The sequence below is a fragment of the Impatiens glandulifera genome, chromosome 6 (genome assembly GCF_907164915.1).
Source record: "Impatiens glandulifera chromosome 6, dImpGla2.1, whole genome shotgun sequence".
Taxonomy (NCBI): Eukaryota; Viridiplantae; Streptophyta; class Magnoliopsida; order Ericales; family Balsaminaceae; genus Impatiens; species Impatiens glandulifera.
In genome coordinates, this window is record NC_061867.1 from 51,833,975 (window position 1) to 51,842,673 (window position 8,699).

General features: G+C 27.6%; 1 pseudogene; it reads right to left on the bottom strand.

Annotated features, from left to right (window-relative positions):
• LOC124943827 lies at window positions 1-2,764 on the bottom strand (annotated as a pseudogene).
• Between the last annotated feature and the right edge of the window lie 5,935 nt (window positions 2,765-8,699).

The window sequence follows — 8,699 nt, forward strand, 5'->3', positions numbered from 1 at the left end:
TTATTCTCTTGACATAGGGGTACCTTGTGTCCATCTTTCCAACATCTTCAATGCCACTTTCGGTTGATCCATAGGAACCATATGTCCCGCGTCATGAACCTGATCGATCACACAAATTATCAAAACATGTAATCAATATATATATATATATATTTTGATTTCTTAATGTCAGAGGTCCATATTCTTTAAGATCTCCTTTCATAGCGTGATCATGTCTTTATTATTGAATTGTCTTTTACCCGACCAATTCATCTCAGTAACCCACCTATAGATTCCTGAAATAGTTTTATTTTGAGTTAATAATTAGTTGGTCTAATAAGAAAGAAGAAAAGTTTTGATAAATCATTACCAAGCCAATTCACGATAAGATCACGTTCTCCCGCATATATCAAAACCTTAATTCCATTTTCAAGAATGGAGGAATTTCCACTGCACGATTCCTCATCCAATCATTAATCATCGCTTCATAAAAAATACGGTTGACGGATACAAACTGAATATTGCCAACTCCAAGGGACATTTTAACCGATGACTTATTTAACATTTTTTCCATATACGAGAAATCATAACACGTTTCACCCACACGTTCCTTCCGAGTGTCGTAATACTGTAAGCACCACACATATTGTTACACTTGCAACAAAAATAAATAAAATGTAACATTAATTCATTCCTTACATTTCTATTATAACCATAATATCCCAATAAACGTTTGAATATGGCAGTACAAGAAAAATATGCATCCGTACAGCTGATTCCTCCTCCTCCTATCCTTGCATCTAAATTTTATTTTTAAAACATGAATACGAAAATTGAAACAACATATATATATATATATAAATATATTGTAAAAAAGAGAAAGATTACTGCATCTAGCTGCGTCTTCCTCGCATTCTGGTACCAATTTGGCGACATCTCTGAGTTCAGTTTCTGTGATCAGTCTCATATTTGAAGCATAATCTATTAATGACTTGTATTGAATAGCAGGGTGTGTCAATCCATTTCCAATAGCAATACCCTGTTGTATAAATAAATTATTATCACAGAGATGAATGAACTGATATTAATTAATCAATTAATTAATAAATAGTACCTTAAGGTTAATGTGAGCTCCATCTCCGTTATTGTTTCCATTGCGAATCCGAGAGGCTAAGGCAGGGATATAGTGGCCGGCATATGATTCTCCTGTTATGTAGAGACCGTTCCTCAAATATTGAGGATGTTCATTGAAAAATACCTTACATATATGATAATAAAAAGATCAGTATTCATTGATTGTTTTTGTAGAAGTTAGCTAAGAAATTAGACCTGCAAGAAGTCATATAAGTCATTGCTAACACACTCTTGATCGGTACAAAAATCAGACTCATCTGAACTATAGCTGAAACCGGTGCCTATGGGCTGGTCGATATAGATTATGTTCGACACCTGGTCCCAACCAAAGTCATTCCAGATAAGGGATTGGTCGATTATCTTGTAAGGACCGTTTTCATAAAACAGACCAAGTGAACTGCTGGCTCCAGGTCCTCCATTCAACCATATCACAATTGGGTCATTTCTCATACCCCTTCTCGACTCAAAGAAGAAATAAAACATCATGAATCACCCAATCCAAACAAGAGTAAATGCATGATTGAATACATTACAAATATATATTTTTTTTTAATTAAGTAAAATTGGCATAACATCCCCACAAAAAAACTGGGTCACTCAAAACATGAGTAGGATGAGGGCACCTAGCTGATCTTATTGTTTTTTATTATGTGAGAATGTTTGATTAGAGAGATGATTGATATTTGGATTTGAATTTGAATTTTTTTTTATCTAAAATATAACTATCATTTTTTTTTAAATTTTTTTTTCTATTAAAATAAAAAAAAATACATTTCATTTAATTATTTAAAATTCATTTTTATTCAAAATAGATAAAATAATTCAAGGGTACCTTGATCTTTAGTCAACCAAAAAAATGTTTTTGTTCAAAATTTTAGTTAAAAAGTTTTTCTTTTGAAAACATTATAAAAAATTCCAAAAAATAAATAACAGACTAGATTATTTCGATTCTAGTTATTTTTTTAGGTTGGTTTGATAGGGTTATTTGCGTATTTTTATAAATTTTTGAGTATTTTTTATCTCTCAAGTTTTTTATTTACTAATTATAATTTTTGGTGACAACATTTGTAGATCATATCTAATTTATTCCTTTTACCTACATGTTATTTTTTTTCTTTCATATTTTCCCAGTCAATCCAAAATGTTATCTTTTTTTATCAAACCCATCCTAATTTTTGAACCAGTCCTTAATTATGGTCGAAATCAAATTCTTGATATTTAGTCTCTTATTTCAACTCTTAAATTACATTATAAATATTTTAAAACTGAATTTTTACTCATTTAGATTTAAGTTAATATTGCATTTTAGAAAAGACAAGTACCTTGCATCACGTGAGTGAGGAAGTCGATAATAGCCGGCGTAATGACCCAAATTCTGAATCGAAGTCCCTGGATCACCAAGGGCTGGGAGGCGGAATTGTTGTTCGACCAATGATGATGACACTGCATCGGGTAATATACGGGAAGATGGGTCACCGGAGTTGACGCCTGAATTGGGAAACAAGTTTAAACTCTTGATAATTCTCTCCACTTCTGTACTCGTCGAATTAACCTTTGATGTCCGCAGAGAAGATGGTGATGAAAGAATTGGACATGGGAAGAAAAACAGAGGAAAAAGAATTAGACAAGAGGAGAGCTTTCTTTGTGTCATATTGATTTGCATGTAATATTGGTTTGGTTGGACTGGAATTTATAAGAAGATTTGCATGTGTGCAGTGTAATAGAGATAATAAAATACCAATGTTTTTTTTTCATATACCTTATTTCATTGTTTATTTGTAATATTTTTTTTGCTAAAATTCTTTTTATTCGATTTTATTTTGGAATTAGCTATAATTTCAAGTACTTAAGAATTTATTTATCTTAGTTTTTTATTATTTTGATATTTTAATTATAATTGTTTATACACATTATAAAGATATAGATAGAATAGTGAATATAATTTAAAACAAGAATTTATAAAAAAAAAAAAAATTAGATTATCTTCTTCTCTTCTCTCAGGTAAGAGGATTCTCTAGGCAACTAATGTCACACTCAATCAAACGATCGTAAAACGTGTTTTTATGAAAAATTTCTAGAGATGTTGAAAAAACATTATTGTTTTGGCCCTTTCGACCTATTTTTTTTCATCACTTAGATTTGAGCTAGTGTTGTATTTTATTCGATGCGACATCATATTTAGTTGAATTGAATTTTTTATCTCGAATTTTTGAGATCCGAACAATTTTCTCAATCTTTAGTGGGTTGTTTGCTGCTTATATCATCTGATTGGGTTGATGATGATTTTTTGATTCCATATCCGTCCCATATTTAGTAGCAAATGAGATGAAATTATCGGATTTATAGTTATTCTTAATGTTTTCAATAATGAGTCATTTGATTTGATATTCAATATGGAGAGTTTTCTATATGTGTTCTCTCATGATTTGTACGAGGTTCTTACTATTTCGGTGATATATGTATATGGTAAATTATCATTTGGCAAGACTATTTTCGATGTCACTTATCAACCCTCGACTAAATATAATTTCAACAATAGCTCATAATATTTGATAGAGATTCTTCCGATGTCGTTTTATCGGTTACTTCAATTAGTTCTATTTCAACACTCATTGTTTAGGAACTCAAATGAGTTGTTCTTAGAGGTACCTCAATAAATTGCACTATTGTTGAGAAATTTTAATTTTATTAATTATTATTATATTTTAATATCTATATCATCAATTATTTGTATTGATTTTGTAGTTTTATTTTGTATTACTACTAATTAATTTTTTTTATACGTAACTTTAATTGATTTAATGAGAAATATATTTTTTTAAATAAAATATACTTTTAGGTTGTAATCTCAATTTTATATACTTTCACACAAAACTTTAATACAATCCATTTCATTGATATATACGCAGATTGCTTAACTTTGAATACAAATCTACTCAAATTTAATTTAGACAAACAATAAAATATGTACTTTATTCTTTCTAGATTTTAAAATAATTCACAAAATAAATGGACACAATTAATTATATATATAAAAATAATAGGATATGAAAATATTTATTGTTATCTCACATTATTTAGGAAATTTATAAGTTCTTTGTTTTTCTCAAAAGAAAATAAATAATTGAATCTAAAAAGATATTGTGAATCTAGAAAAAAATTTAAAAGTACATAATAAAAATAATTGTACTAACACAATAATATGTAAATTATTTTTGTATTATAAAATAGATAAAATAAGAACAAAATATATATGAAAATTAATTTTTTTTTTGATATAAAAAGTATATATATCATATTAATAAATATAATGTAAGAGTGATTTCTATAAAAATATATATTAATAAATATTATTAATAATTTATTTTATCAAGTAATTAATTATATTTAATTTATTAAAAGATCAAAGTCACATCATTCCACTTAAAATACTTAAATTAAAGTGGAGATATAACTATATTTTTTTTTTAATTAACTAATAAATTTATTCTACTAAAAAATTACTTAATAGAATGATTGAAATATATAACATATACAATATAATAAAAAACTATTACTATTTGTGGGTTAAATTTATTTATTTTTTATTAAATAAAATTTGAACTTTAAGCTATCTTTGTATTTTAATTTTAATTTAATTTATTTTGTTATTTATACATTTAAAATGCCTTGAACAATTTTAATAAAATTCAAAATAAAAAATATAATATTTTTAACAAAGATATATTTTTTTTTCCTATGTGGCCATAAACAATGTCTTCATTTTCAAATTTTTTTTAAGTTTTCGATCTTAAAACATTTTTACCCCGTCTTTAAGAATGGTATGTGCGATCCGAAATTGGTCGGCCCTATGCACTTTTTAAAAAATGTTTAGTCGATTACCTTGTTAAGTTATGTGGCTTATCTTTATCTTAAATCTCGTAAAATTAAAATAGATCAATCGTCTCGTCTTAAATTGAGATGAGGAAGATAGACATGATTTTGACTATTTTTAAGAGTCGCAACTTAGTTAACTTAGTTTGTTACGAGAGAAATAAAAAATAATTTTTTTAGAAATTCTTTTATTCTCAGCGCTTAGTTACGTATAAGAAAGGACCTTTGTCCCTATGATCCACATGCCCTTCCAAATAGAGAGTCTATACTACAAAACATTTGATAGTGAAAATTTATTACACTTTTATTTTGATTCAAAACCTGAGTTATTCATCTAAGAATATAGTCTACGTATAAAAAGACTAAGCTTATTTTGTTCCTTTAGGATGTCTATGATGTTTTTAACTTTAAACAAGACTAACAATATAATTAGGACGGACCTATGATTCGTTGGTGGGGTGAGATAAAATATAAAACGAGAAAATTTTGGATAAAATAAGTAAATAAATGTAAGTTTTATTATTTTTTTAATAATTAAATAAACAAAATAGTGAATTCTATTGAATTTTTCAAAAAAAAATTAGGGGGTAATATCACATTTTAACCGTAAAATTTTATTTTATTTTCGAAGTGGGTCGGGGCCCTACATAGATCCGTCCCTGAGTATAATGTACTTGACAAAACAACAAGAGGGCTTAAAGAAAGCACAAATGTGAACATGTCCAAAATTGAATTTTTATTAATTTTTTGTTAAAATAATTATATTATGTCATTAATTGTTTTTTAGATTTTATAAATTATTTAAGCATAAATAATGGTTAATGAAATCGAAATGGTCAAAGGTCCAAAATCAAACCAGCCTCAAAATACCATTTAGAGATGTTTTTACATCTAAAGTTGACTTACTTGAACATAAATTCATAATTGGTAAGGCATATACGTGAGATACAAAGGATATCAAATTCAAGAACATAATCACAACATCTAACAATGGCTAGGAATCAAGCTGGAGTTTCAAATTTTATCCAAATATTCTGCCTAACATTAGAATTCATTTGGATTGATTATATAGTTTTTTAGATCCACAAACGAACTAAGTAATTGCTTTAGAATGTGCATGAGTAAGTTAGAAGGCCTGATTTGTCCTATGGTCTAAGCAAGAGCTTCACCGGAGCAATGCAGAAGGTGACCAACATATTATCAATTCTCACAAACATGATTATAGTAGAGTAATTCCTACTCTAATCAACCTAAAATCATCCTAGGAAGATAACAACGATCACAGATTGGCACAAGAATCGTTAGATGACTCTAGCTAACACTTAAGAAATAATTAACTATTTTTTCAAGAATTTTGTGCATGTGATCAAACTTCAACACAACCGTGATTTTCTTTCACAAAAAGTTTCCAAATCGATTATAAGATGATTCTAGATCATCTCTTTCAAACTTATGCTTGAAGGAGACAATTTAAAATTTTCAACCGAAGTTCAAATTTAGGCAAATTTAGATTATGATGATTCGTTAGTTCTGATATATTATATAGTCTCTAAATCATTCCTAGACCATGTTAAAGCAAACAGATCGAAGAACCGCGAAGAAATGAGATAATTATGAACTCAAGAGCTTCAGAACGAAATTCAATCAAGTTCTCGATTATTGGTAAAATTAATACATACAATTAATGTAAAAAAACTTTCTAAGACCTTCAGCTTCTTATCCCTAGATCACAATCTTAGAGACCTCTTATACAATTTGAGAATTTTTACAATGACTTACAGCTCAGATTTCACTAACTTCCTCTCTAGCTCTCTTCTAATTGACCTAGGCTAACTATTTATATAAATCATAACCTCTAATTTTATAAAACGCTTAGAATCTTTAATTTAGATCTTTATTCTTTATTCCAAAATCTTAATAATCTAAAAGCCAAAAAGTTTTTTTGCGACCCTAGCTTCTCGAGCCTCAGTGACTAATTCAATTTATTTGAGTTGTCTATAAATAGGATTCTTCTATCGCGTTTATGTTTGTTGGTAAAAAAAAATAGGACAACAGATTAAGCATGTAGCCTACATACACACTTAACCATTTAACTAGGCACAGAACTTGCCACCTGATGGACCCGAACCCAGGACTTTAAGGTGAGAATATTCACATCTTGTTGCCACTAGGCTAGAAGTGGGGATTATGTTTGTTGGTCATAATTCACTTTAATTGGGTTTATAAAAAAATAAGTAAGAATCCATAATGTATGTTTTTCTTATTTATCTTATCTCTAATTAATGCAAACTTTGAACTTTGCATAAATAGACTATTTTAAAATAGACATACAAATCTGTAAGCATAAAAATTTGACATACCCCAATTTATAATTTTAAAATAATATTTTGAATTTTAAAGATTCAAAATAATCCAAATAAGAGATCAAAGTTAAATTAGGATTAATTATTGGGATAATTAAACCTTAATTAGAAAAACTAATTAAAAATTATAAATAATTTGAGATTAAAATATTTTATTCATTTTACCCAAAATAAACCTAAATAAGGGTTGAAATGATTTAATTATAATTTCATCCTAATCTAAAATATCACTCCATCCTCTTATCATTTCTTACTCTAGAATTCCAAAAGGCATTTTCTTATTTTGTGAGTGTTATTCTAGTTTTTCTCACGATATTTTCTGTTGAAACCCGATGATAATTCAGATATGTTAATCAAGTTCGATGCGTAGAGATTTCAGTGCAAAATCACTACTAGATTTGTTATACTCTGAGAGACAATCATCTACGATAAGCTTCAACACAAACGGTAGACAATGAAACTGTTTTAAAATAAATGAGCTAAGCACATGCCTCGAATCAACCTCTTATATGGTGATATCGTTCTTCATATATATTGTATTGTATTTTATTTAATTTATATATATATATATAATATGGTATTGTACTCTTTGATTTTTTTTTTTAAAATTCAACCAAAATCAATTTTTTCCAATCAATCGTTTCTCAAGAATTACATCACTCATTTCATTAAACAAAATACTAAAAATACCCTCTATTTTTTATTTTATTTATATATCAATACCTTTAAGTCTTTTAACAAAAATAACCGTCATTTCCTCAAAATCATCACCAATCATTATTTTTTTCTCCTTTTATGCTTTTTAAAAACTCCAATCCCAATATATATATATATATATATATATATATATATATATATATATATATATATTTGTAACTTAACAAAATATCTAACCATTATTTAATTCTTTTACCCTACCAATTCATCTTAGTAACCCACTTATAGATTCCTTGAATAGTTTTATTATAAGTTGATAATTATTTAATATAATAAGAAACAACAAAAGATTTGATAATTCATTACTAAGCCAATTCATGAAGAGAATATATACATTCTCCGGTGTATATCAAAACTTTAATTCCATCTTCAAGAAAGGGGGAATTTCCATTACACGATTCATCACTGCACAATTCATCATCCAATCATTAATCATCGCATCATAAACAATATTACTCAAGGATACAAACGAAATATTCACAACTCTAAGGGAATTTCTAACCGTGGCCTTATTTAACATTTTTTTCCATATACAATAAATCATAACACATTTCACCCACACGTTCCTTTCGAGTGTCGTAATACTGCAAGCACCACCAATATTGTTACACTTACAACAAAAATAAATAAAAT